The following is a 27,565-nucleotide window of genomic DNA, read 5'->3' on the forward strand; positions in this document are numbered from 1 at the left end:
TAGAATAAGCTGTTTCCTAGTAGTACATTAGATACTCAGAATTATTAACTAATAGGTCACAAAGGTTATCACTTTAAAGCAATACACCTAAAATTCACTGATCTTCAAACAGTCAAATGTCTCAATAGCAGCTAATTCAACTGTTCCTATCTCCTGAGGATTCTACTTATGTTAAAACCCACTATTATGATTACATTTTAGGTGCAACCCACAACCTTTTAAAACCACATATTTCTAAGAAACTTCTTTAGGACCATCCTTCAAACTAGATGGATGATAAACACAATCTCCGGTCTCCAAAGAGAATCAACCCTTTCAGCCCAAACACATTTCTAAGCCCCATTATCACATATACGAATGATTTTAACACAAATGTACAACTCAAAATACTTTAACAGACCCTCTTCTCCACAGATCTCAAATATATAAGGGCAAGTAAGGCCAAAGTAGTTTTTTCCTTTACCTCTGAAATATATTTATCCTTTTTTTTTTTTTTTTTTGATAGAGACACAGTGAGAGAGAGAATTACAAGCAGGGGGAGTGGGAGAGGGAGAAGCAGGCTTCCTGCCAAGCAGGGAGCCCGATGTGGGGCTTGATTCCAGGACCATGATCTGAGCCGAAGGCAGACGCTTAACGACTAAGCCACCCAGGCGCCCCCATATTTATCCATTCTTAAAGTCATACTCTACTTCTTCTTAATTCAGGATGGATAGCAGCCATTATATGAAGTACCATATACTTATTCCAAAATCTTTGATAAAATCATTCAACATATTTATTAAGCTAGCTACAGCTTATTTTTTCCCAAGAATCCAATTAAGAATTGTTCTATTTTTGGGGTGCCTGGCTGGCTCAGTTGGTAGAGCATGCTACTCTTGATCTCAGAATCATGAGTTTGAAGTTGAAAATAGAGCTACCATACGATCCAGCAATTGCACTACTGGGTATTTACTCCAAAGATACAAATGTAGGGATCCGAAGGGGTACGTGCACCCCAATGTTTATAGCAGCAATGTCCACAATAGCCAAACTGTGGAAAGAGCCAAGATGTCCATCGACAGATGAATGGATAAAGATGTGGTATATATACACAATGGAATATCATGCAGCCATCAAAAGGAATGAGATCTTGCCATTTGCAACAACGTGGATGGAACTGGAGGGTGTTATGCTGAGTGAAATAAGTCAATCAGAGAAAGACATGTATCATATGACCTCACTGATATGAGGAATTCTTAATCTCAGGAAACAAACTGAGGGTTGCTGAGTGGTGGGGGGTGGGAGGGATGGGGTGGCTGGGTGATAGACATTGGAGAGGGTATGTGCTATGGTGAGCACTGTGAATTGTGCAAGACTGTTGAATCACAGATCTGTACTTCCTGAAACAAATAATGCAATATATGTTAAGAAAAAAGAAAAAGAAGAAGATAGCAGGAGGGGAAGAATGAAGGAGAGTAAGTCGGAGGGGAGGGGGAGACGAACCATGAGAGACGATGGACTCTGAAAAACAAGCTGAGGGTTCTAGAGGGGAGGGGGGTGGGGGGATGGGTTAGCCTGGTGATGGGTATTAAGGAGGGCACGTTCTGCGTGGAGCACTGGGTGTTATGCACAAACAATGAATCATGGAACACTACATCAAGAACAAATGATGTAATGTATGGTGATTAACATAACAATAAAATTTTTTAAAAATAAATAAATAAATAAAAGAATCATGAGTTTGAGTCCCACTCTGGGTGTAGAAATTACTTAAAAATAAAATCTTGAAGGGGCGCCTCGGTGGCTCAGTCAGTTGGGCAGCCAACTCTTGATTTTGGCTCAGGTCATGATCTCAGTGTCCTGGATTAAGCCCCACGTCCGGCTCTGCACTTGGCAGGGGGTCTACTTGAGGATTCTCTCTCTTCCTCTCCCTCTCTCCCTCCCTCTGCTCATGCTCTTTCTCTCTCTCTCAAATAAATAGTTAAAAAAATAAAAATAAAATCTTTAAAAAAAAGAATTGGCCTATTTTTTTATATTAGGCATATGCATAATGAGTTTTATCATTTTTATCACTCAATAATGAAAGACACTTGTTTGTAAAAGGTGAGCAGTACACACCAAAATAAATTTGAGTTGAATTTTAGCAGTATGTTTTCTGCCTATACATTAAAGAATGGTTAATTAAACTAGAATCCATAGACCCACAATGGGTTCTGAAAGTCTTTTTTTCTTTAATATTTTATTTATTTTTAGAGAGAGAGAAAGACCACAAGCAGGGGGAGGGGTAAGGGGAGAGGGAGAAGTAGAGTCCCCACTGAGCAGGGAACCCGATGCGGGGCTCGAATACAGGACCCTGGGATCATGACCTGAGCTGAAGGCAGACACTTAACTTGACCGAGCCACCCAGGGGCCCTGGATTCTGAGAGTCTTATTAATCCCCTGAAATTATATGAAAAACAAAGTGTGCAAGTACAGTAATCCCCCCTAACCTGCAGCGGATACATTCCTAGACCCCCAGTGGATGCCTGAAACTGCAAATAGTACCAAACCCTACACATACTGTTTTTTCCCATACATACATACCTATGGTAAGTTTAATTTATAAATTTGGCAAGGTAAGAGATTAACAATAATAATAATGATAAAATAGAATTATAATATATTGCAACAAAAGTTATGTGAATGTGGTCTTTCTCCCTCCCAAAGTATCTTATTGTACTGTAACCACCCTTTTGATAATGATGTGAGATGATAAAATGTCTACATGATGAGACGAAGGAAGATAAATGATTTAGGCATTGTGACTTACTATTAGTCTACTACTGACTTTCTAATACGTCAGAAAGAGGATCACCTGATTCCGGACCTAGGTTGACCATAGGTAACTGAAACCGTGTAAAGCAAAACTACAGACAAGGAGGGATTGCTGTTTACTTTTCTAAAGAGATAGCACAAAGCTTTGAGGAGATGCTCAAAAGAGGTCATGACCTTTGACTAAAAATCTCTGCATTATGAAACACATTTTAAGATTTTATTCTCAATTAATACTTCAAAGTATTTAAGTCAATACTCCATAATAATAATATACAACGGTAAGAATTCCTTAAATTCAAGGAGGATTTCTCTTGTGAGAAAACTCACGTCATGCCAACATTTCTGGCAGAATTCCATAAAAGACAAGAATGATATAAACTAGATATTTCAAAGTAATCTTAAAATTGTCAAAATTTTAACTCAAAAACAGTTAACATTTAAACACACATACACACCACCATTTAAGATCTCAAAATGATTTATATTTGAAAGCTGGTGGCACACACACAAACATTCTAGACAAAATGGATCCATTAATACATGTGGTACTAAGATATTTAGAAGGCTTTTTAATGAAATGTGCCAAATAATTCACCACAGACAGTGATACAGTCATAAAGCACTGTGTCTTAAATTGTAACACAGAAATTGGCTTTTTTCAAATATTGATTTAAGATCAAAGTATGTCAATAATATGCTGTAGGGGTCTAAAAGGTATAGAGAGATACAGATTTAGATATAACTTTTTCTATGAAGCTAAAGTAAGATTTTCTAACTATATGCTTTCTCCACGTGATCAACCTCATCGCACCCCTGAATGTTTTTTCCCTATCTAAATCCTACTTTCATTCATACAAATGTGATCTCTCACATTATGTCATCTCTCATTTAAAATCTATGATGTCATCTCTCATTTAAAATCTCTATCACCAATTTTGGTATATGATCTCATGTTGCTATATTGTTTTATATATGTATGTTCAGTCTATCCAATTATATTACCCCTGCTCTACAGTAGATTATTATATCTAATTTCTCTTGCCTAGCACAGTATAACACGTCTCAAACTATATTTAAATGAACAATTTCTACTTCACCTAGCATGTCTATTGTCACACTCATCATGCTATATGGTAGTAATTGGTAAAAATGTCTAGGGATTTGCTTCAAAATAAAAAAGGGGCAAGTGGGTGGAGGTAGAAATGAAACAAGATTAACCACAGGTTTGTAACTGCTAAAGTTGGTGATGTGCATTTTATGATGGCAACTTTCCATAATACAAAGTTTAAAGGAGATTCCTTCTCCTACTAGAACAGAGAACTTCTCAAAGACAGGTCCAGTAGTTTTCTTCTTTATACATCTGCCCCACAGAGAGCAGATAAATTTACTTCACAAAACACATTTCATTATTTAGGCAGAATGACCTTTCAAAGAACCTTAACAGCTTCTGGACGGTATTTTATTTAAATGATCCTTTTATTAAACTCATATAAAACATATATTCATTTGTTAACTATTTACTAAATACCTACTTTCTCAAATATCCTGTCTTAGTAAATGTAGGATATCAAAAATAACACATCCTTTCTAATACATTGGATCTGATAGTACTCTCAAGGATCCATAGAAAAAAAGGGCAAGGAGAAAAGACAAAGAGATGAAGACAAAGAAAAAATAGCAGAAAGTTAATAAATACAGTTTTTAAGAAGGATCTAAGGCATCCACATTTTTAATTAAAGAAAGAACAGTTTGTTCAAGCTGGACAGGTCTAAAAGTTCCCCTCCCCACTCCATTTTAGAGATGAGAAAACTAAAGCTCAGAGAGGGGAAGTGACTTGCCTCAAGTTACTCATCAAGTTACTAGCAAAACCAAAATTAAAACTCAGATCTGCTGATTCACAGTGCAATGTGAATTTTCCACATCAAAGTACTTTCTTCTACACTATAATATTACACTAACTAAAGAGAATGACTATTTTATTATTAATATATACTTCAGTTCTATATTATACCATACCAAAAAAAAAGGTAATAGGCTAAGTAAAGGAAGGAGCTGGGAAGAAAATGCACACAACAAACTGCTAAGGCACTGTACATGCAGACTATATGCATATACCACACTTAATTCTGAGACACACATTTGACTTTAAAACATAGTAGCCATTTGGGAGTGCCTCTCTACTTACTAGATGGGGTGCTGCTGTCCAATTCATGAATCATTTAATAAAGACAATTAGATCTTCAAGTTTAAAAAAAAAAAGAGTATCCATTTCATAAACATTTTTTAAAGATTTTTTTTAAAGATTTATTTATTATTTATTTTGAGAGCGTGAGAATGAGAGAGAGTACATGAGAGGGGGGAGGGTCAGAGGGAGAAGGAGACTCCCTGCTGAGCAGGGAGCCCGATGCGGGACTCGATCCCGGGACTCCAGGATCATGACCTGAGCCGAAGGCAGTCGCTTAACCAATTGAGCCACCCAGGTGCCCATTTCATAAACATTTTTAAAGACACTGTAAATTACATCTTCATTTCAAAAAATACTAAAATGTGAAAACACATACCTCTAAAGGTAATATAATGCATCTTAAAAGACACATAATAATCACCATTATTTAAGAGCCAGTGTCACAGGGCGCCTGGGTGGCTCAGTTGGTTAAGCGACTGCCTTCGGCTCAGGTCATGATCCTGGAGTCCCGGGATCGAGTCCCACATCAGGCTCCCCGCTCAGCAGGGAGTCTGCTTCTCCCTCTGACCCTCTTCCCTCTCGTGCTCTCTGTCTCTCATTCTCTCTCTCAAATAAATAAATAAAATCTTAAAAAAAAAAAAAGAGCCAGTGTCACAAAGCAAACACACAGAGCAACAGTCCCATCCTCTAAGGTAACAGTTACTAAACACCTAAGGCTATGTGGCATTTTTTTTCAATTGTAGATATTAATATAAACAAGTCTTTCTTGTCTTTTATCTCATATGCATGGACTTTGGTTTTCCACAAAGCAAGGTTTGAATCTCAGCTCTGCTTCTACCTCTCCAACCTTTGGAAAGTCACTTAATAACTTCTCTGAGCCTCATTCTCTCATCTGTAATAGGTTATCCACCTTGGAGAATTGTATGAGAACTAAATGTAATAATTTATTTAAGGAACATAGCACAGTACCTAGATGAAATAAATTTCCTCCCACAATCCCTATGGGCCAAATTAAACTAAAAATTAGATCCTATTCTTGACTTAAAAGATTCCTCCATCTCCATTTTAGAGACTGGAATAAAACTACTGATCCTGGGGCAAATCCTACTAGTTTGTTTTCGAATAATTATTTGATTAGAGAAGCTTATGTCATTGTCTTGAAATCTGTCTCTTTTCTTCTTCAAATTGGGAACAGAAAACAATGACAAATTTTAAGCTAAATTAGTTATATGTAAATTCAGCACTTTCATATGGTCTTACTGAACTGAAAATCTAAGCCCATTACAAACCCACTAAGAGAGGAACTACAGAACCAATGTGTGGGAAGAAAGAAGGGTATAAAGTCCAAAAGACACAGTTAAAATAACTCAATCGAATGAGTGGTGTGCTTTTAACCTCAAATTCGTTTATTAAACCCTAAAAAAACAATGTTCAGAAAAAGCAAGACCCTATCTCCATGCTTCAAGGTGATTTAGTAAACCGATCCCTCAGATGAAGCAAATGCCATCTTTCTGTATATACAGATTCAGAATATGTCTAGTCAGTTCCAAGACAGGAATGTAGCTACCAAAGTATCTCATATGCAGCAGTATACACTGAAATAAGACCATCTTTTCCCCTTCCCCAAACATAATTCAGAGAAGCCCACCCACATATTCCCTATTAGCTCATTTCAGTGGAATGATTTTCTCCCCCACTAATTATAAAAGTAATGCTTTTTTTAAACTTGGAAAATACAAAGAGTATGAGCATTTTTAAACCACCCATGATCTTAGCAGCCAAAGATTAAAATATTAGAAAGGGACATACCAACATCTTTCCTATGAATTTGACCATAACTGCCATCATATTTTAAATTTGTATAGAGCACTTGCCACTAAACACGAGTAACTATCTACCTATACCTTATTACCTTAATTCTGGTTTTTGAGACTAAATTCACACCAGTTTTTTCCTGACTTAACTCAACGGTTTCTTCTCAGTCTTTGTTCTTCTGAGTCTCTGAGTTACGTATTTTGCGGTTGACTACTTCCTCTTTCTTTTAAAACTATTTCTATCCTAAGATTTCCAAAACAGTATATTCCTCAGTGCCTACAAGAGTCTCTCCAACTCATCTTTTTCTCTTCCTTCACTGGTTCTCTTCTATTAATTCCTGACAACCTCCAAAAAAGTGCCTCCAGCTTGACATTTGGATTTGCTTGTCAACTTTGAACCTCCAGCATTTAACACAGTGCCTGGCATGAAGCATAAGCTCAATTAATATTCATTGACTTTGCCAATCCCGACCTGCCACCTACTAGCTGTGTGACCTTGGGCAAATTAAATCTCTCTGAATCTCTGTACCCTCATCTATGAAACAGTGATAATCAAAGAAAGATGATGCTCAAAAAGCTCAAAACAGTGTCTGGCACAAAGTGGCACCCAATAAATTTTGCTATTATTATCAACACAATCTACTACAGGACTCAAAAATGTTTCTGATTATTTTATGGTTGAACACCAAATCTCCTTCTTAATAACCCAACTTATCAACATATTTTCTTACCAAAAATACCAAAAAATATTTTCGTGCTCTTTCCCTTACTATCTGTCTCCATCATTAACTATTCTAATTCTTCTCTCCTAGCCACCAGACAGAACCATTATTTTTCAACTAAGCTACAACCTTAGACATAATTGATCTCCTCACTCTTAAATCTTCATTCAAATCTTCCCTCCTCCTTAAAACTATTTTTAATGTGTCATTCTTGTCCACAGTTGCTGATAGCATGTCCAAACTACTAGAATGTCATCTTGTTTTGCAATAACACACAACCAAACTCCTAGTTCCAAAGATGTCTCAAAACTCACCTCTTCCTGGAAACCTTCCCTGATTATCTCCACACCACTTGGATTATTCTTTCTCTGCCCTGAGTGGCCTTAGCACTTAGATATTCTGTTATACTAAGGGTAAAATGTGATCAGTGAAAAGCAGTACCAAGAAATTACTTCCACGAAATTATTTCTACCTCCTAAAGAATGGTCCATTAGCTATGATGCTAAGGAAATATCGTATACAGCATATGCCCTCTTTGGTTTCTGTCCTCAGCACTTCATGTTTGTCAAAAAGTGTTTAACTCTTCACAATCCTTTTGTCCTATCCTCAAGCAGAAATTTTATCTCAGTGCCTATCACCTCCTCCCATTTAAATCCACTGAAAATGTGTAGTGGGCCACTTTCGTTTCTACTACCTCTTCTCTGCCCCCAACCTCCGCCCACACCCCACAAATAAAAACTCCTAAAGCTTTAAACTGAGAGGCAGCAAGCAGTGATACACACATACCATCTTTCTTTCCTCTAAGTGAAAAGAACTTTGAACGTATTTTGCTACAACACTCTTCCCAAGACTAAAAAACTTCCCAACAAGTATGATACATACTGAAATTCTACTGCATTGAAGTGGGTGATCCTACAGTAACGGAACTGTACTTATGTGTTAATTTTCACTGTGTTACTCAGATCTTGCGTCATTTTTATGCTATATCACACAAAATAGTTGAGAAACTCCCCTGCAGGGCAGATTTTCTGAAAGGACCTTCTGAGGCTGCCTTTAAACCAACACATTCTTGATTTTTTTAAAAACATAAAGAATTAAGTGACTCCTCATTGCCATCCAATCAAAAGCAAATAGTACGTGTGCTTTTACTTTAGAGACGGCGAGTTTGTGTGCTGCTGTGGCAAAACAATTAGACGAACTATCACGGGGGTGGGGAAGGGAGACACAATCAGCCTCAGTTGTGAGAGTTAACTTTTGAGTGCTTGGCCCTCATGAGGAGCGAATGAACCAATGAACCTGACTGACTGACTCCTGCCTGAGACACTCGGCTCCCCAGTCTCTCCCAACAGGAACAGTTATTCTTGCTCACTTAGTCATAAAAGATCCACACCCTTCGGCTACCGTATATAAACCGACTTCGTCGGCTCCTTATATACTTTCTCCTCACTGGCCACGTAAAGCCTTCTAGTCAAACAGCTTCCAGCCACACCTCACCTAAAACCTTCTCTCAGTCACCTTCCGGTTTGAGTAGATGCCTCTTATTCCAAATCCACTTGTCCCCATTTGTCCAGAGATCTTAACCTTCAAAAACCTACCCTCCCTTCACTCCCAGCTGATTTCCCCCCACCCTCTATCAATGCCTACTTCCAAAAGGCCAGCCACATTCCCCGGCTCCGCACCTTCTCCCCGGGCACCCTTTTCTGAGCATCACCCTTTTCCCATCACTTTCTTCCCCCTCAGACCAGAAATCCTTCAATCACAGGCCTCCTCTGACTGCCACCCCGGAGCACACGAGCCCGCTCCTCCGTTAAGTACCCCGCCCCACCTTCACCACCTCCCTGCGGCCTCCGCACACCAGGCAGAGCCCCCAAGGCTCCGTGGCTGCAAACCAGGCCCCTCCGTGCGTCCCCGCTCGCCAGCCCGGCCCTCTGGAGGGCGGTGGCCCCGGCCCAGCGGCGCACGGACCAGCCGGGCAGAGGCGGGCGCCCCCCGCTCCGGGCGGCTCAGGGTGGGGGCGGGGGCGGGGCGGGGGCGGGGCGGCGGCTAGCGCCACCGCCTCTGGCGGCCTGCCGCCCCGGCTCCCGCAGCCGCCGGCCCGGGCCAGGCGAGGAGGGGCCCGCAGGCCGGCCTCCCCTCGCCCGGCGTCGCTGCCTCTCACCTAGACGCAGAAGCTCGGGCCTCGCTTTCCCCCTGGCCGTCCAGTGATGGCTCCGCCGCCGCCTCCGCCGCCGCCGCCGCCGCCGCCGCCGCCGCGCTCTCCTCACTCGCTCCTCCACCACCCCCGACCGGCTGCTGAAGAGCGGACGGGTAGTGGCACGCCCATTGGCTGTGCCACTCGCGTCAGCCTTCCCGACCTGGACCTCGCGATGTGACTGGCTGGCGCGGCGCCTCTTTTCCACGTCTTGTCCTGATTGGCCTGTCTCGTCTCTCGCGCCCCCTTACCGGGAGGAAAGCTCACCCCCGCCTCCCCGCTTCGGCCTCCCGCCCCCCCGCAACCCCGTTTCCATCACGGCGGGCTGGGGACGGGGGCGGGCGCGGGTGGGACGCGAACTGCCAACGGGAGCGCCGAGAGAGGGCCGGGAGGCGGGCTCTGCGGCCGGCCCGTCCACGGGGGAAAAGTTCAGCCAATGGGCGCGCGCCCCTCATCCCGGGCTCCGAAGCGCCCGCTTGGCCGCTCCTATTCCGGCGGGTGGCCGCCCAGGGCCACGCCCGGCTGCCCGTCGCAAGGTGGGAGAATGCGGCGAGGCCGGAGTGGGAGAGCGCGGGCAGCCATTGTGGCGTGCTCCCGCGGCGCCTACGTGGAGTCCCGCGCCGGGTCCGTGAGAGGGGAGCCGCGGCTCTGTGGACTCCTGCAACCTCGGCGGGATGCTTTTTAGCGAGGAAACCGAGCGTGCGTCTCGTCCAGCGCCGCGGACCAATCGTGCCGCAATAATACCGTACAAAACGTATCGATGGTGAGAAAAGTTAGAATAATGGTGACCCCGGGAATGGAAGGGGCACGAGGGAACCTACTGGGAGCTGGAAACGTTCTGTCTCTGGATCTGGTTGGTATCCATCTGTAAAAATGTATCAAGCCGTACAGTTAATATTAGTGCACTCAAGGCACTTTAATATATAATAATGTATAATATCTTAATTTTTTAAATAAAAGGATTGTGAGAATAACATTACTGTAACCTTAGGCTCCATGAGACTCCCGTGGTACAATCTCACTATGATTTAGCTGCCTGTCATTCAAAAACTACAAACCGTAGAAAGAAAAAGGATTGTGAGAATTTAAAGTGAGTGAAAGCTCTTGGCGCAGTGACTAGCGCCCAGGGGTTGATAGTTAAGGATCAGCTAAGATGGTTCAGACCAATTTTTCTTTGAGGATTTAGAGCTTGTTTCAGTGCCTGGCCCTGTTAGTGGTACCAAAGCACCCATGATGCTGCACCCGGTTGGAAACTACAGAAGTTGAGTGAGCTCCCTACCTCGTGGCTGACCTAAGTACTGAACCCAGGAAACTTTAACTTAAATACCATAGCTTCTAAAAAAATAATTAATTAATTAATTAAATACCATAGCTTCCGCCCTGGAGGAGCTCACAGTCCAGCACCATGCGCAGTCATTTCTGCAGGACACAGAACACACAGCTGACGCAGCTGCTTGCCCTCAGGGATGAGGCATTCCACCAGGTTAGGCCAGATGTTGTGTGCCTGGAATCCAGACCAGTAGCAGAATTCTGAAAATAGCCAGGGCCAGGTGAATCACTTGTTATAAATGGGTCAATAGTAACCTTTCCAAAACAAACATAAGAACTCTGGGCCAAATTCTAGCCTGTGAAAGAGCACCAGCTGCAAAAGAGTTGAAGACTGTGTGATTCAGGGGCAACTGGGTGGCCCAGTTCGTTAAGCATATGCCTTGGGCTCAGGTCATGATCCCAGGTTCCCACGTGGGGCTCCCTGCTCAGCGGAGAGTCTGCTTCTCCCTCTCCCTCTGTCTGCAGCTTTGTCTACCTGTGCTTTCTCTATCAAATAAATAAAATCTTTAAAAAATAAAAAAAATTTTAAAAAGACTACATGATTCATATTTGTTAATTTAGTCATTAAGTTGTTCAGTTCAGATAAATGCCTTTGTTTAAAGTACTTGTCCCTGAACTAGGCATATAATTTTTCCAAAGAGCATAGGGTCTAATAGGAAGACAGACAAATGGATCATTCCAGTGTAATTCAGGATGAGGAAATACATATAAAAATAATGATGTAAATGCCAGCTATCTAACGATCTAAATGCTTAGGGAATTTAGGGGCATATTCTTAGAAGACCAGAACTAAGTAAGCCACTGCTGAGATTTATCAGCATGTGCAATTAGACACTATTTCTGGAGAATACTTTCATTGCAAATTTTTACATTTTTGTGCAAACATCATGGTTTTTTTCAAATAGTTATATAAAAATATAACCTATTATTTAGTTCTGAGGAAACCACATGAAGAAATTAAGTAATTGCTTAATGAGTACATTATGATTTTCAAAAATAACATTAGGGTTGAGAGCATAAAGGCATCTCATTTGATTCAAGTCAATGTGTATGTAACATGCACCTCCAGCAGAGACACCCCTCCACAAGCCCCCCCCAGATGAGCTTTCTGGAGGAGGATCTAAAATTAGAACAGTGGTTCACTCTCCAAGATGGTACAAACTCATGGGAAGGCATGTTGTATTGACCATTGTCCCTAAGTGCACCATCATTCTTAAGTGAATTCAAAGAATTCATATATCTACAAAAATTGAGTAACAAGGCGTCTGGGTGGCTCAGCTGCTTAAGCGACTGCCTTCGGCTCAGGTCATGATCCCAGAGTCCTGGGATCGAGTCCCACATCACGCTCCTGGCTCAGCAGGGAGCCTGCTTCTCCCTCTGACCCTCTCCCCTCTCATGCTGTTTCTCTCTCTCTCTCTCTCTCTCTCTCAAATAAATAAATAAAATCTTAAAAAAAAAATGAGTGATAGTCTCCACAAAAGGCAATGAAGGATTTTGCCCAGAGTCTAAACTCTATGTAGTAGTGTAATAATACCAAAGAAAGTAATCATTCATTCAAATGCTTTCCCCATCTTGCAACAAGAACCCTGATGTTTGGGCTGCCATATATTGGAATCAACTGCACTGTAGTTTTATTCAAATATGAAATACCTGTATGTGCTTTTGATCCTTGCTATAGAAACACAGTTCTGTAAATGAAGGTAAATTCCTCCAAGCAAAAATAATTTACACCTATTTACAAATAGTTGACAACCTAAAGAGAAATACCATGTATTACTGAGAAAATATATAGGAATAAACACCAGAAACACATACGCTACACATAATGTTGTTATAGCTATTATGAATCCCTTGGAATTTCATGACATTTTAAAAAACAAAAAACATGGGGCGCCTGGGTGGCTCACTTGGTTGAGCAACTGCCTTCGGCTCGGGTCATGATCCTGGAGTCCTAGGATCGAGTCCCACATTGGGCTCCCTGCTCAGTGGGGAGTCTGCTTCTCCCTCTGACTCTCTCCCCTCTCATGTTCTCTCTCTCTCTCTCTCAAATAAATGAATAAAATCTTTAAAAAAAAAAATAAAAAATAAAAAACAAAAAACAAGGAAGGTTAAGCATTAATTTTTTTATGTAAACACTGCCTCTTCCTGCTCTGAGGAAATGCTTTTCTTACGGCATGTGTCATTTTTTAACTCGTATATTTTTCTGCCAATGTCTTTTTAAACGGTTTTGATGAGGTTCTTCACTCTATCTTCCCAACAACCCTACGCAAGTATTCATCTATTCATCTGAATTTCATAGATGGGAAAACTGAAACTCAGTGAGACAAGTAGCTTGCCCAACATCACACAGCTGTTAGGTGACAAAAGTGGGATTGAAATCTAAATCTGTTTGCTGGCAAACCCCATAATCTTTCTACCAAGCCACATTTGCCATCTCCAAAACAAGATCAAGTCATTTTGCCTTGTGCTTATCATCTTTGTGTTTCCCCCAATGAGTAGCATGGAATCCTACATACGTCTCCATGGCACTCCTAGAATTAGTAATTTTTACCATGCTTTATCTTTACAGATTTCATGAGAATGCGAACTATTTAAGAGTAACTATTTCACATTAAAAATACCCGTGTTGATAAAACTAAAGTTGAACACAACTTCCTTTGTAGTTACAGTGGAGAACCTGTTACAGCCAGCTAGAATGCATCAGAGATGCTCACTTTCATTGTGTAGAAAGAGTTTCGGGCCACTTTTCACAAGAGAGTCAAATTTCTAGTGATGCCAGTGATTCTCTGCAAATCACTTGGTCATTTCTACCTTGCCCTGTACTCAATTATGACATCCAGAATCCATCTACTTTAAACATATTTTTAAAGCCTGTTATTAAGGGGGAAAAAACAATTTTACCAGGTTTTCTAACATTTCCACTATCCATCTATTGCCAGTTTGAACAAGTATACACAGGTCCTTGTAGATTCATTTCCCCATCTATAAAAGGAGGGTGAAACTTAACGCTGAGTATTGAACAAATACTAGATCTGTGAGATAAGTTTGGTTTTCACATGGAAGTGAATCATCTGACCCTCAGTTATTCAACAACTTCAATCTAGGTGAAACAAAAATATAGCTGATATGTTCTTGGCCCTTCTAAATCATTCCTTGTATCCTACTATTGACTTTTCGGTTCTCGAAGGGTGGCAGGCTATGCCAGCTCCAAATATGCCCCTTTGCCATGTTAAAATACTTATCTTCCTATGGCCTCCCCATATAGTTTAGATATTTTTCCACAATTGCCTTTCTTTGTTCAACCTAATATAAAAGCCTGTAAGTTTTGTCATTTCTTTAGATCTACCTTATGAGAGAGAGCTCCTGCATCACATAAAACATAGATTTGTGTGCTTTTCTCCTATTAATCTGTCTTCTATCAGTTTAATTCTCAGGATCAGCTGAAAAACTCTGAGAAGACAGAGGTAAAATATTGCCTCCCCTACAATTCCTGGTGACAATGATGGGACATCAGTGACCGTAACACTAAGAGATCAGGTCCCATCTGACCAAAGGCCAGGAGAAGGTAAGATCCTTACCACATCAGTATCTCAGATTTCTGCCTGCAGGCCCAGCCAGAAGGAGAACAGTAAGAGTCTTCCTGTATGTTTTATCTTTCTAAATATAGATTGACAGGAGAAAAATGTTTGTCAAAATTAGTTCTTTGAATTGTGACTCTTGTAAATTTGGTTTTGGGTAACCACTGGTATAATCCATAGCCTCCTAGGATTGTTTTCCTTCTCTGTCTTTTGTGGTGTTTATCATAAGGGGGAAAAAATCAGAGCATGTTCCTCTCATCCTATTTTATGTCTTGAGGAGAGCTTGGCTTAGGATCTCTATCACACGGAGAGTACAAGTGTTGGCTTGCGTCAGGGAACCAGACAAACAGGCTGCAAACCCAACACACAAAATGACAAGCAGCATTCTCTTTGTCCAATATCACCAGCTCTTCAGGAAGTTTGTCTTAATGAGAGGTCCCAGTCCATGAAGGGCCTTTGTTGTCTCACTTTCATTGCCTTCATAGCGTTAGGAAACTCTCATCCTGATTTCACCCACCCAGCACCACAGATAAGCTGGGCTATAGCTGGAGGCATCTCATCTTCCCATAGATAACAAGAGACAGTAGTTTCACAAACACTATTCTTACTCCAGTAACAGTGAAAGTCTTGGCACTCTTATGCTAACTCTGGGAATGAACTTACTGGATTTGGGGAGGGCTGCATCCTTTGCACTCTCTCTGGGGACTCCTCTTGTGTCTATGATTAAGCCATAAAAGACTTTTTGATTGTAAGCCATAAAAAGGCATTTTGTTTTTGAGTCACAATTCAAATACATATATTTTCTGAAATAAGTCAGAGAGAGAAAGATAATACCATATGATTTCACTTATATGTGGAACCTAGAAAACAAAACATGAACAAACAGACTCTTCAGTGCAAAGAACCAACTGGTGGTTACCAGAGGGGAAGTGGGAAGTGGCAAAATAAAGGGGATTAAGAGGTAGAAACTTCCAGTTAAATATAGTAAGTCATAGAGATGAAAAGTACAGCATAGGGAATATTGTAATAACATTATATGACAGATGGTAACTACATGTATCATGGTGAGCACTGAGTAATGTATAGAATTGTTGAATCAATATGTTGTACACCTGAAACTAATGTAATATAGTATATCAATTATACTTCATTTTTAAAAAGAAGGTATACTTTTGAATATTTGGACTTTTATGATTAAAGGGATTTTTTTTTTTTGAGAGAAAGAGTGTTTGCATGTGCGAGCTCGGGGTCGAGGGGGCAGAGGGAGAGGGAGGGACGGAATCCATGCTGGGCATGGAGCCTGATGCAGGGCTTGATCCCAGGACTCAGATCATGACCTGAGCTGAAATGAAGAGTCAGACACTTAACCAACTGAACCACCCAGGGGCCCCTATTTAAAACGATTTTTTATTTTTTTTTTAAAGATTTTATTTATTTATTTGAGAGAGAGAGAATGAGAGATAGAGAGCACGAGAAGGAAGAGGGTCAGAGGGAGGAGCAGACTCCCTGCCGAGCAGGGAGCCCGATGTGGGACTCCATCCCGGGACTCCGGGATCATGACCTGAGCCGAAGGCAGTCACTTAACCAACTGAGCCACCCAGGCGCCCTAAAATGATTTTTTAGAGAGTTCTCATCCTAAACAAATGACCTATTGTTACCTATAAGAAGATCAAATTGAAATAAAAAATTATAAGGCAAAGATCACTCTTATATAAGTTAGTAAATTTTGTGTTTCTTAATATATACCTAATTCATGGCTGAGACTTAAAATGAAAACTCTAAGATCTCTTTTTCTATGTCTGTATGCATCTTAGGTATACATGTTATGTAATGTGTTATTTTTCTACTTTCATATGATATTGCCAAAATTACTTTGTAAAAGAGCTCTATTTAATCAGTTTAAAAAAATAAGCACTTACATAAATTAAGTATTCTAAAACTCTCAGAAATATAGAAACTAACCTAAATGTTTTTCAGGTTCACAAGACCTAGGACAATCTTTGGTAAATTAAAGCTAGTTTAAGTTTGTTGGTTTAATAAAAACAATCATGTCTTCAGAGTTGTAAACCTTAAACATAATGAAGAGATACAACTTTTTCTACTTGGGTTTACTAATCAAATGAGTTTATCTCTACAAGATGCTTAAGACTATAAAATTATAAATTCAGTTTAAAGACAAGATATACAATAAAAATAAATTGCTTCATGTATGTAAAACACAGCAGTACAAAATGAAAGTTGGAGAGAGCCATATATTTTAACTTTTAAGTTCTCGCCTGTGATTATCTAAAGAATAACTTAAGATTATGCTGCCTTTGTTGCATTAAACAAAGTATTATGTCTGCTTAAAAATAGTTTCCAAAATCTTTTTGGCAACTTGAAACCTTAAAGTTATATTAAGTTAAATTAAATGATGGATATTCACTGAATATTTAGATAATTTCTAAATAAGATAATACACTAAAACATTAATTGCTAAATATAAGTTTATCTGCTTTTGGCTTCTCAATTTTTATAGAGAGAAAAAAAGATATTTTGGTCTGTTAGAAAGCATATCTTTTACTACATTAAAAAAACTGTACTGTGAAAAAGTGTAAGTCTTTAAAAATTATAAATATTTATAATGATGTATTCATAGATTTACTAAGCTACTAGAGGATGCTGATATATATAGTAGTTCACAATTGCCTGCTTCCTAATTTTCACTGGAAAATAAAGGTTACTAAATGGTTAAAATTTGTAATCTATAATATTTATAATCTATATATGAAAATAAAACTACTAAAAATAAAAACAGCAAAGAAAAAAACTTTGTGTACAAAGTATAGTTGGAGAATGGGATATGTTTTTATATAAAGAGTATATGACAAAGGCAGATGTGTTTTTGTTGAGGAAAAAAGAAGTAATTTTGTCCTTAAGCAAAATGACTAAATGTTCCAGAATAAGAAAGAGAAAAGGAATAAGACAAAATCTGTGTGGATGTAGAAAATTGCAGGTTTGTGGAAAAGAAATTTTATGTTGCAAGGTCAAAGCTGGCCAAAGTTAAATGGATAATTTATAGGAGTTTTAAAAAATGAGCTCAATAATATACTGATACAAAATAAGTTTAATGACAGTTTCTTAGATTATTGGTCTGCTTTTAATAATAGATTATAAAAGGTTTTTCTTTACCTTTTATATCATCTGCCAAGGAAATAAAGATTCTATCTTATCAGAATAATTTCCTGTGCTTCACATAGTCTTTATCAGGTCTTTGATTACATAAGAAAACTGAGTCTTCAATATTAAAGAATCTAAGGGTTTTTTTTTTTAACAGTTACGTGACTTTCTATATTTACCTTTAAAATCTCTTAACGGTCACTTTAATTAGATGGATAACTAAGTATTTTGTCATTAGGATACTACTTAAGTGTTTGAAACCTTTAGGCTTTTTGTTTTTTTTAGGTAATAAGTGAATATTTATTAAGAATGAGAACAAAAGTCTCGGGACGCCTGGGTGGCTCAGTCAGTTAAGAGTCTGCCTTCAGCTCAGGTCATGATCCCAGGGTCCTGGGATCGAGTCCTGCATCAGGCTCCCTGCTCAGCGGGAAACCTGCTTCTCCCTCTGCCTGTTGCTCCCCCTGCTTGTGCTCTCTTGCTCTCTCTCTGACAAATAAATAAATAAATCTTAAAAAAAAAAAGAATGAGGAACAAAAACCACAAAAAATTATAAGTTTTATTTTTTTTTAAGATTTTATTTATTTGAGAGAGAGAGAATGAAAGACAGAGAGCACAAGAGAAGGGAGAAGCAGACTCGCCACTGAGCAGGGAGCCCGATATGGGACTCGATCCCGGGACTTCAGGATCATGACCTGAGCCGAAGGCAGTTGCTTAACCAGCTGAGCCACCCAGGCACCCCGTAAAAAAATTATAAATTTTAAAAGATGGCCACACAAATATCACAAAATCTAGACATATAACAATATTTTCATTAACTCCTTAGTACTCTACAATCTTTCCTACATCTTAGGATTTTGGATCACCTCATTATATGCCAATGGTTTTTGTAATATTGTCTATAAAAATAAAGGTAATTAAGACTTTTTCCTCCAGGGGCACCTGGGTGGCTCAGTCGGTTATGCATCTGACTCTTGATTTCAGCTCAGGTCATGATCTCAGGATCGAGGGATTGAGTCCCACCTTGGGCTGTGCACTCAGCAGGCAGCCTGATTGAGATTCTCTTCCTCTACTTCTCCCTTGTCCCTCCCTGACTTGCACTCTGTCTCTAAAAATAAACAAATAAATTTGGAATGCTGTCTTGGAAATGAGATTTGACTTAGGTTTTAGTTCTCTTATCCTTGGAAAACAATAGCAGGAAGAAGTTGGGCAGCCAAGTGCAGAGCTGGAGAGCCAGCCGCAGAGCCAGAGCACTGGCGGCCCCCTCAGCGCCATGTCAAGGGGAGCTCTAAACTTTTAGACATTTTTGACAAATTTCCCAAAATCAAATTCAAAATGAGTCTCTTGACCTTGAACTAACTTTGGAATTTCTCAGAGGGTCCCTAGATGATCTCAAAGATTTGTTCTCTATCCTTATAAAAAGAGATTAAACTAATAGCTTGTTTGAGATGTGATATTACATGGGAAACATTGTCAAATAAAAGTGATAAATAACTTTCTTTAGGTCGTATTTGTATGAGTAGATGCTACCAATATTTAAAAATTGTACAGAATTTCTAGAAATCTGTCAGTGTCCTTACTGCCTACATGATCAATCAAAATTCCAATTATTATTTGAAAACATTGCATTTTACAGAAATAACCAAATGTTCTTGTTAATTGTATCATTTTTTTAATAGTGAACTCTCACCAGATCTGTAACCATGGCTATTTTTAAGTCTTTTGTCATTCATAGACCGTTGTCTTACTCTTGATTGTTCTCTGAGAACATTTTACAATCAACTGCAGGGAAAAATGCTTCATCCTGGGGCACCTGGGTGGCTCAGTTGTTGGGCGTCTGCCTTTGGCTCAGGTCGTGATCCCGGGGTTCTGGGATCGAGCCCCACGTCGGGCTCCCTGCTCGGCGGGAGGCCTGCTTCTCCCTCTCCCATTCCCCCTGCTTGTATTCCCTCTCTCGCAGTCTCTCTCTGTCAAATAAATAAATAAAATCTTTAAAATAAAAAAATGCTTCATCTTGAAGGAGATCCGTTGAAAGGACCCTGACAAGTACTCTAGAATACAGGTTTCTGATAACTCTAAGATCATAACACTAAGCTGGATAAGAATTTCTAGAATTCTGGGGCGCCTGGGTGGCTCAGTCAGTTGAGTGTCCGACTTTTGATTTCAGCTCAGGTCATGATCTCAGGGTCATGAGATCAAGCCCCATTTTGGGCTCTGCATTGAGCCTGGAGCCTGCTTAAGATTCCCTCTCTCCTTCTCCGCCTCCCCCTGTGCCCACTGGTGTACCACACTCTCTCTCTCAAAAAAAAAAAAAGAAAGAAAGAAAGAAAGAAAGGAAGGGGAGGCTCCTGGGTGGCTCAGTTGGTTGAGCAGCTGCCTTTGCCTCAAGTCGTGATCTCAGGCTCCTGGGATTAAGCCCCATATCAGGCTCCATGCTCAGCAGGGAGTCTGTTTCTCCCTCTCCCTCTGCCCCCCCCACTCACTCTCTCTCTCTCTCTCAAATAATAAATAAAATCTTAAAAAAAAACTTTAAGAATTTTAGAATTCTAATGGAGAAACTGATTAATTTAAACTGCTAACCCAAGATCAAGCAAACAAGAAGCAAGTACATGAGACTGAATGAACTGATAAGGATGGTTTTAATTTTATGACTTTTTGTTTAAAGCATTGTTAGACCTTTAATGTTTTGTTTTTGAGATTTGAGAAAACCCTTTTTTGGGGTGCTTGGATGCTCCGTTGGTTAAGCATCCAACTCTTGATTTCAAGTCAGGTCATGATGTTGGGGTCATGGGATCGAGCCCTGCATCAGGCTCCACACTCAGCATGGAGTCTGCTTGGGATTCTCTCTCTCTCTGGGGCGCCTGGGTGGCTCAGATGGTTAAGCGTCTGCCTTCGGCTCAGGTCATGATCCCAGGGTCCTGGGGTCAAGTCCCGCATCGGGCTCCCTGCTCAGCGGGAGCCTGCTTCTCCCTCTGCCTCTCTCTCTCTCTCTGTCTTTCATGAATAAATAAATAAAAAAATCTTAAAAAAAAAAAAAAAAGGATTCTCTCTCTCTCTCTCTCCCTCTACTCCCCCCCTGCTCACACACGTTTTCTATAAATAAATAAATAAATAAATAAATAAATAAATAAAATCTTTTTAAAATAAAGAAAGAAAACCCCTTTTCTTTTTCTTAAGCTATCTATAACTTATCTCAATTTGATAGACTATACCTTTGTAAGCAAAAATTAAAATATTTATCTTTTTCTTTCCACATGATCCCTCCAGAATTTGGAAACTTTTTTTTTTAAAGATTTTATTTATTTGAGAGAGAGTGAGTGAGCGAGAGAGCGCACAAGCAAGGACAGAGGGAGAGGGAGAAGCAGACTCCCCAGCTGAGCAGAGAGCCCAACACGGGGCTTGATTCGAGGACCCTGGGTTCATGACCTGAGCCTAAGGCAGATGCTTAACCAAGACTGAGCCACCCAGGCACCCCCAGAATCTCGAGACTCTTAATAAACATTCTTATTCATGATAATATAGTTGTTTGCATAGGTTCAATAAGAATTTGTTCTCTTTACAACAACTGGAAACATTGGTTATATTACCAAGACTTTGACTGTAATGTCACATTTTGACAGGTACATAGACTTAAATGTAACCAGATGGAGGGATACCTGTGTGGTCAGTTGGTCAGGTGTCCTGCTCTGGGTTTTGGCTCAGGTCATGGTCTTGGGGTCACAGGATCGAGCCCAAGTTGGGCTCCATGCTTGGTGTGGAGTCCGCTTGGGATTCTTTCCCCCTCTGCACCTCCTCCTGTTCTCTCTCTCTCTCTCTTTCTCTCTCAAATAAATAAATAAATAAAATCTTAAACAAAAATAACGTGACCGGATGTCTTTAAGGAACTAAGGTTGACTATATGGAGCCAATGCTTATAACACCTCTTGAAACACCAGCCCAATACCTTGCTTACAGGATTCCCAGCCCTACAAGTAAGTAAGCAAGATTACTTCCTGGCAGGCCCAAGAATTTTAAGATCCATTGGGTACCTTGAAAAGAGAGGAATTCACCCAAATCTATGGATGCTATAGGCAAAGTCTGATGGCGAATTCTTGGCTTGATTTCTTAGCCTCAAATGGCTTTTAAAGTTCAATCTAAGATTCCTTATTAAAAGTTCCAACAAAACAAACTTAAAAAGAGCCTATGTGATAAATCACTATTCTTGCTGCACTTATGTAAATAATCAGGCCAAGTTTAATGAGACTAAACTTATTTTACAAACAAAAAAGTCTTACTGTAATTATACTTAATAAAAATGGGGAGAGAAAATTACATTTCAGTGAAGAACTGTAACATCCCCTTACAATTAGGATTCTAGCCCTTTTCATTGTCTTTGAGGTTTTGTATTCTAGCTAGAAACTCATCTAGATCCTGAATTCTAATTTCCTCCAGCATATGGCCACAACTTTCCAAACCAAAATTTCCCATTTTCCTCCCACCCTTCTGACTTGAAATCACAAAGAATGAAAACTGTCCTTTTCCTGAACGCCTATACGTGAAAGCTGGATGACCTGATATAAACTTCAGAAAATCACCACAACAGATCATAGATAGACAAACTTCATGTCTACTTGTGTAGGCCACTCAGAAAATTCACTGGAACACCCAGCGAGAGAGACCTTCAAACTGCAAATCAGGAAATCTGTCAAATTATAACTGCCATCCTTATTCTACCATATAAAGAAGCTTCTTGCTTAAATTCTAGAAATCTTCTTGGGGTACCTGGGTGGCTCAATCCGTTAAGTATAAGACTCTTGGTTTCAACTCAGGCCATGTTCTCAGGGTCCTAGAATCAAGCCCTGCCTGGGCTCTGCCCTCAGCATGGAGTCTGCTTGAGGATTTCTCTCCCTCTCCTTCTGCCCCTCCCCCCATCAGGTGCGCACACATGAGTGCTCTCTTTCTCTCTCTAAAAATAAATAAATAAATATTTTAAAAAATCTAGAAATCTCCTCAACTGGCTGTCCTCTGGACTCAGAAATTGTTTCCAACTATTAATATTCATTTTTCTTTGATTTCTATAAAAAATACTCCTCAGTAAATGCCTCATTGGTCAGATCATATGGTGACCTAACTTAGATGAACAACTACCCTCATCTTCATCACCACCTCCTGAACTGAGACACAGCTGTTTAAATGAACAGACCTGTTCCCAAGACTTAAGAGACTAAATCACTGAGAAACAGAATAATCTGCCAACTCAGATTCTGGACTACAAATCTTTTGGGGGAGTTTTCAAAGGGGGAGAACGAAAGGAGTATGCCACTTTGACATAAGGACTATTTTGAGTGAAAGGCACTTAAAAAACAGCAGATGCAAAGAAGGGCATTCAGTTCTCCCCTGTTCTTCCTGAAAACAGGAGATAAACACTCCTGTGTGAAAGATGCCTTCCCTGTACCAGGGGAAAATGAACATTCTTCACTGGGGAATTAAGGCCAAGAGAATCCTGTATAAATAGACCATGTTAAGATAATACTTACCTTCCTATGGCCTCCCCATATAGTTTAGATACTTCTCCCCAATTGCCTTTTTGTTCAACCTAATGTAAAAGCCGGTAGGTTTGCCATATCTTTGGATCTTTCTTTTCTTATGAGAGCTCCCATATCATATAAAACTTATAGGTTTATATACTTTTCTCCTATTAATCTGTCTTCTATCAGTTTAATTCTCAGGCCTGGCTGAAAAACCCTAAGAAAGTGGAGGTAAAATTTTGCCTCCCCTACATTCTCACTATCTCCTCTATTGATTAAAGGGTCCTGGTGGCTTACAGGTGTTGGGAAGAAGAAAAACAGTATTTGTAGTATTTCTTTAAATACCATCTGTTGTCTGTTTTCCAAGCATCATTGTGGAAAAAAAAGAAACCATCTTTCTGGCCAGTTTCTTTCCTCATCTGATTAGATGGTCATTTTGCCCTTTTTTTGTGGATGGCATTATCCATGTTTAGACCTCATTTTTGGGCAGTAGTAAAATCAGTAGAACCCTGAGACCTGGAAACTATTCTTTTCTTTTTCCTGTCTCCTTTTTTTTTTTTTAATCTTTTTCTTTCTTTATTGGAGATTTACTCCCCTTGTATTTAGATCAGAGCAGAGCTGCTGCAGATGACTAGAAATGGGGATCACTAGATTGTCATCTGTATTCTAACATCACAGCCCATCCAAGGTGAAAGCCATAGACTCTGACTCACCTATTTCCTGCTTTTTGGGTGGTGCTTTTTGAGAACTCTGCACAAAGTCTCTAAGATCAGTACTAGCATGTCTTTGAGCTTCTAGGGAGAAGCCTGCTCTCAGAAATATTTGCAAACAAATTGGGAAATTCTTCCCAAACTGGGAAGAAACTCATGCAGCAAACCACACTTATGTGTAAAAATTTGTCAGCAAATACAAAGGTATGACTCTTTAAGGAAATAAGACTTACATTTGACATAATCTCTAATCTCTTATTCTCCAGGGCAGAGTGCATAGATTAGTTTCTCCATAAACAAAACCGGTTTATTAGAGCAGTCAATTGCAGAGTTGTTGTTTTTTTTTCCCTCATGAATAAGGCAATGATGGGCTTGAGAATAAGAAAACATAGTGATTAAGAGTCCTGACACCAGAATTGAACTTCTGGGTGTAGAATCCTAGCACCACCACTTATTAAGTGACCTTGGGCAAGCTATTGCCCCTCTGTGCCTCAGTTTCCCAGCAATAAAGTGGAAATAATGGTAATATCTCATTGGGGTTGTTATGAAGCCGAATGCATTAATATTTTATTTATTTTTTTCTGTTCAGGAAGCATGTTATTGTTGCTCCAAGTTTAGGAATTTTCACTGACAGAAAATCAACACTTTCAGAAAACTTCCCGCATGGCCCTGCTGGGCTTCTGAATCTTGGTTTTCGCAGATATCAGCGTATCTCTCTCCAATACAGACAATCATTCCACCCATGATTGACGGGTCAGTCTTAACTTACAATTTCAAGATTTGGCCTTTACTTAGGAAGCTCTTCAGGACCGTTTTTAATTCAGTAAGAGTGGCTTCATCTAAAGGAGATGCAGTGGTCACTGTGCGTGGTACTTCTCCACGGTGGACGCTCATCATGGTCGAAAAGGCAGAAATGACTCCAGGGGTATTGTCCAAGTGACCATTCTTAGCAAGCAAATTGATCAGGTTGGATGTGAGAGGAGAGAACCTCTCTTTTGCGCTCATGTCATTTAGCTTTTCACTTTCACGGAACGCTTTATGTAGGGAATAATGGAAGCAGCCACTTTGGGCTCCTTCAAGATTTGTGCTACGCTCAACAATTCTTTCTCTACTTGTTCCAGTTTATTCTGTTTAGATGCAGCAGAATAAAGAGCAGTGGCATAGTGACCTTCAATGGCATAGCGACCTTCAATATCATATCCCTGAACAGGTGGCCGCATGAGCTTGGAAAACGGCCTGACCACAGTCATACTAAAGCATCACACCTGCTGGGACAACCCAGACACTGCTGGGACGGCCATCTTCTCCGGGGGCTGTAGGTCCGCATTAATATTTTAAAGCACTTAGCACAGTTTCTGACACATGGTAAGCCTTACCTAAATGCTTACCTTTAAAATTGTTAAATCTTGGGGTTGCCTGGGTGGCTCAGTCGGTTAATCGTCCAACTGTTGGTTTCGGCTCAGGTCAGGATCTCAGGGTGGTGAGATCAAGCCCCCACACTGGGCTCCCCGATCAGCGTGGAGCCTGCTTGAGATTCCGCCCCCCCCCCGCTCCTCCCCACCCCTACTTGCATGCACGTTCTCTCTCTCTCTCTCTCTCTCAAATAAATAAATCAATCTTAAAGAAAAAAAAGAGTGAAAGACTTCCTAGAACTGATAATAATGCCTATCTTCTAGCCAAACACTTTGAAGATACTATTTACAAACCTCACAACAAGGTGGGTATTACTGTCTCCATTTTACAGATAAGGAAGTGGAAAGTTAGGGAATTTAATTAAATTGCCTAAGAGCATATAAGTGAGTAGTGGAGTTGGGAATTCTAACACAGTGTGTCTAATTCCAAAGCATGTGCCCTTCTACTGTGCAGCATTGTTTCTTAAAACTTCTTACCCATCCCCTGCATTTATTTATATCCACTCTATTTTATTTTTTTTTAAAGATTTTATTTATTTATTTGAGAGAGAGAGAATGAGAGCTAGAGAGCACGAGAGGGAAGAGGGTCAGAGGGAGAAGCAGACGCCCTGCTGAGCAGGGAGCCGGATGTGGGACTCGATCCCAGGACTCCAGGATCATGACCCGAGCCGAAGGCAGTCACTTAACCAACTGAGCCACTCAGGCGCCCCTATCCACTCTATTTTAAAACTGGTCTTCCAAGTCACTATATAATGTGCCCATTGGCTTTCCCAAGACTATGTAATTATTTAATAACTGTTAAATAGCCATCGAATGCTAATGAACATTTGCTGATCAGAGTGATGTACATTGCTTATCACAGTGCCTTTTCACATGGCAAGCAGTCAACCTTAGCTATTTTTATCACCATTCATCTGTTCATTTGTAGGAAACAGAACGCCGCAATGACCACTGGTGCATGTTCGCTCAGACTGGAGATCTCTGAGAAAACTCAAGGTTGCAGGGTTAAAAATAACCCGAAAGGATCAGAGTGAAATGCCCTTGGAACGTGTGTGGTCAGTTCTAAAGTGCGCAGCAGAAGATGTTTTGTAGATAGGAAACCAGCTGTAAACAGCACACTGTGCACTCCCCTCTTTGTTTCCTTGTCCTGTAAATTCTGTTTACAGTGCTTGACTAATCCTGTATACATGGAGGAATGTGCCTTACTACGCCCCTGCTGTAGAAGGTATATAAGAGTATGGAAAATAAACCTCGGCACCTCGGGCTGTTTGCTCGGGGTCCCCTGTTCCTTGCTATACTGTCGTCTCTTTTTCTCAGTTCCTTCACCGCCCCAGGTCCCCGACTCTGAAGTTGACATTCATTCATTCCTTTAACAAGCATTTATCAGGCATTTCTTACAAATCAAGCACCTTGGAATAAAAAAATGAACAAGATAGGGTCCCTTTTGAAGCTCACACTAGCTGTCCCATCTGTGAGCCACTAGATACATGTGGCTTATTGAGCCCTTCAAATGTGGCAGTCTGGATTGCAATATGCTAAAATTTCCAAAAACATACAGGGGGCGCCTGGGTGGCTCAGATGGTTAAGCGTCTGCCTTGGGCTCAGGTCATGATCCCGGGGTCCTGGGATCGAGTCCCGTGTCGGGCTCCCTGTGAGCAGGGAGCCCACTTCTCCCTCTGCCTCTCTGTCTCTGAGAATAAATAAAATCTTTAAAAAAAAAATACAGGATTCTGAAGACTTAGTACAAAAAAAATAAGCTAAAACACCTCATTAATAAATTTTATATTGGTTACATGTTGAAATGATAATATTTGGGATGTATTGGGTGAAATAAGATATTATGCAAATTCTTTTCATCTCTTTGTTTTTACACTTTAATGTGGCTAGTAGAAAAGTTAAAATTAATGTGGCTTGTGTTAGGTTTCTATTGAACAGCATTGGTCAAGATGGCGGAAAAGGATGAACACAGTATAATATAAATGCTATGAGAAGAGTCAGTAGAATATTCTATGGGAGCACGGAGGAACAACTGGCTTGGGAATTCAAGAAAGTCTTGACAGAGGAGGTAACATTTGGCTTGAATTCCAAAGGGTGAGTAAGGATTATTGTTAGATGAGTATTTTCCAGGCAGAAGATGAGTATGTAGAATGTCATAAACATGAAAGAGT

General features: G+C 40.2%; 1 protein-coding gene, 1 long non-coding RNA gene and 1 pseudogene across 3 annotated transcripts in view; 1 reads left to right on the plus strand and 2 right to left on the minus strand.

Annotated features, from left to right (window-relative positions):
- FAR1 (fatty acyl-CoA reductase 1) overlaps positions 1 to 27,565 on the minus strand; it is a 111,561-nt gene that overhangs the window by 57,532 nt on the left and 26,464 nt on the right. The window contains exon 1 of one of the 2 annotated variants that reach the window (XM_028116768.2): positions 9,673 to 9,873. The exons of the other annotated variant lie outside the window; for it this stretch is intronic. The gene's annotated coding sequence lies outside the window, so the exon portion shown is untranslated. Of the gene's footprint in view, positions 1 to 9,672; positions 9,874 to 27,565 lie in introns of those variants that run through there. 2 annotated transcript variants of the gene reach the window in all.
- Positions 10,087 to 26,641, plus strand: LOC148162636 (uncharacterized). Its single transcript, XR_015766677.1, has 3 exons — positions 10,087 to 10,558; positions 14,457 to 14,599; positions 26,326 to 26,641. It is a non-coding gene; the product is annotated as an uncharacterized LOC148162636 (long non-coding RNA).
- LOC114219340 (ATP synthase peripheral stalk subunit OSCP, mitochondrial pseudogene) lies at positions 24,633 to 25,292 on the minus strand (annotated as a pseudogene).

Source organism: Eumetopias jubatus, unplaced genomic scaffold (assembly GCF_037043125.1).
Source record: "Eumetopias jubatus isolate StellerSeaLion01/CBP00866 unplaced genomic scaffold, mEumJub1_p1.0 scaffold_13, whole genome shotgun sequence".
Classification (NCBI taxonomy): domain Eukaryota; kingdom Metazoa; phylum Chordata; class Mammalia; order Carnivora; family Otariidae; genus Eumetopias; species Eumetopias jubatus.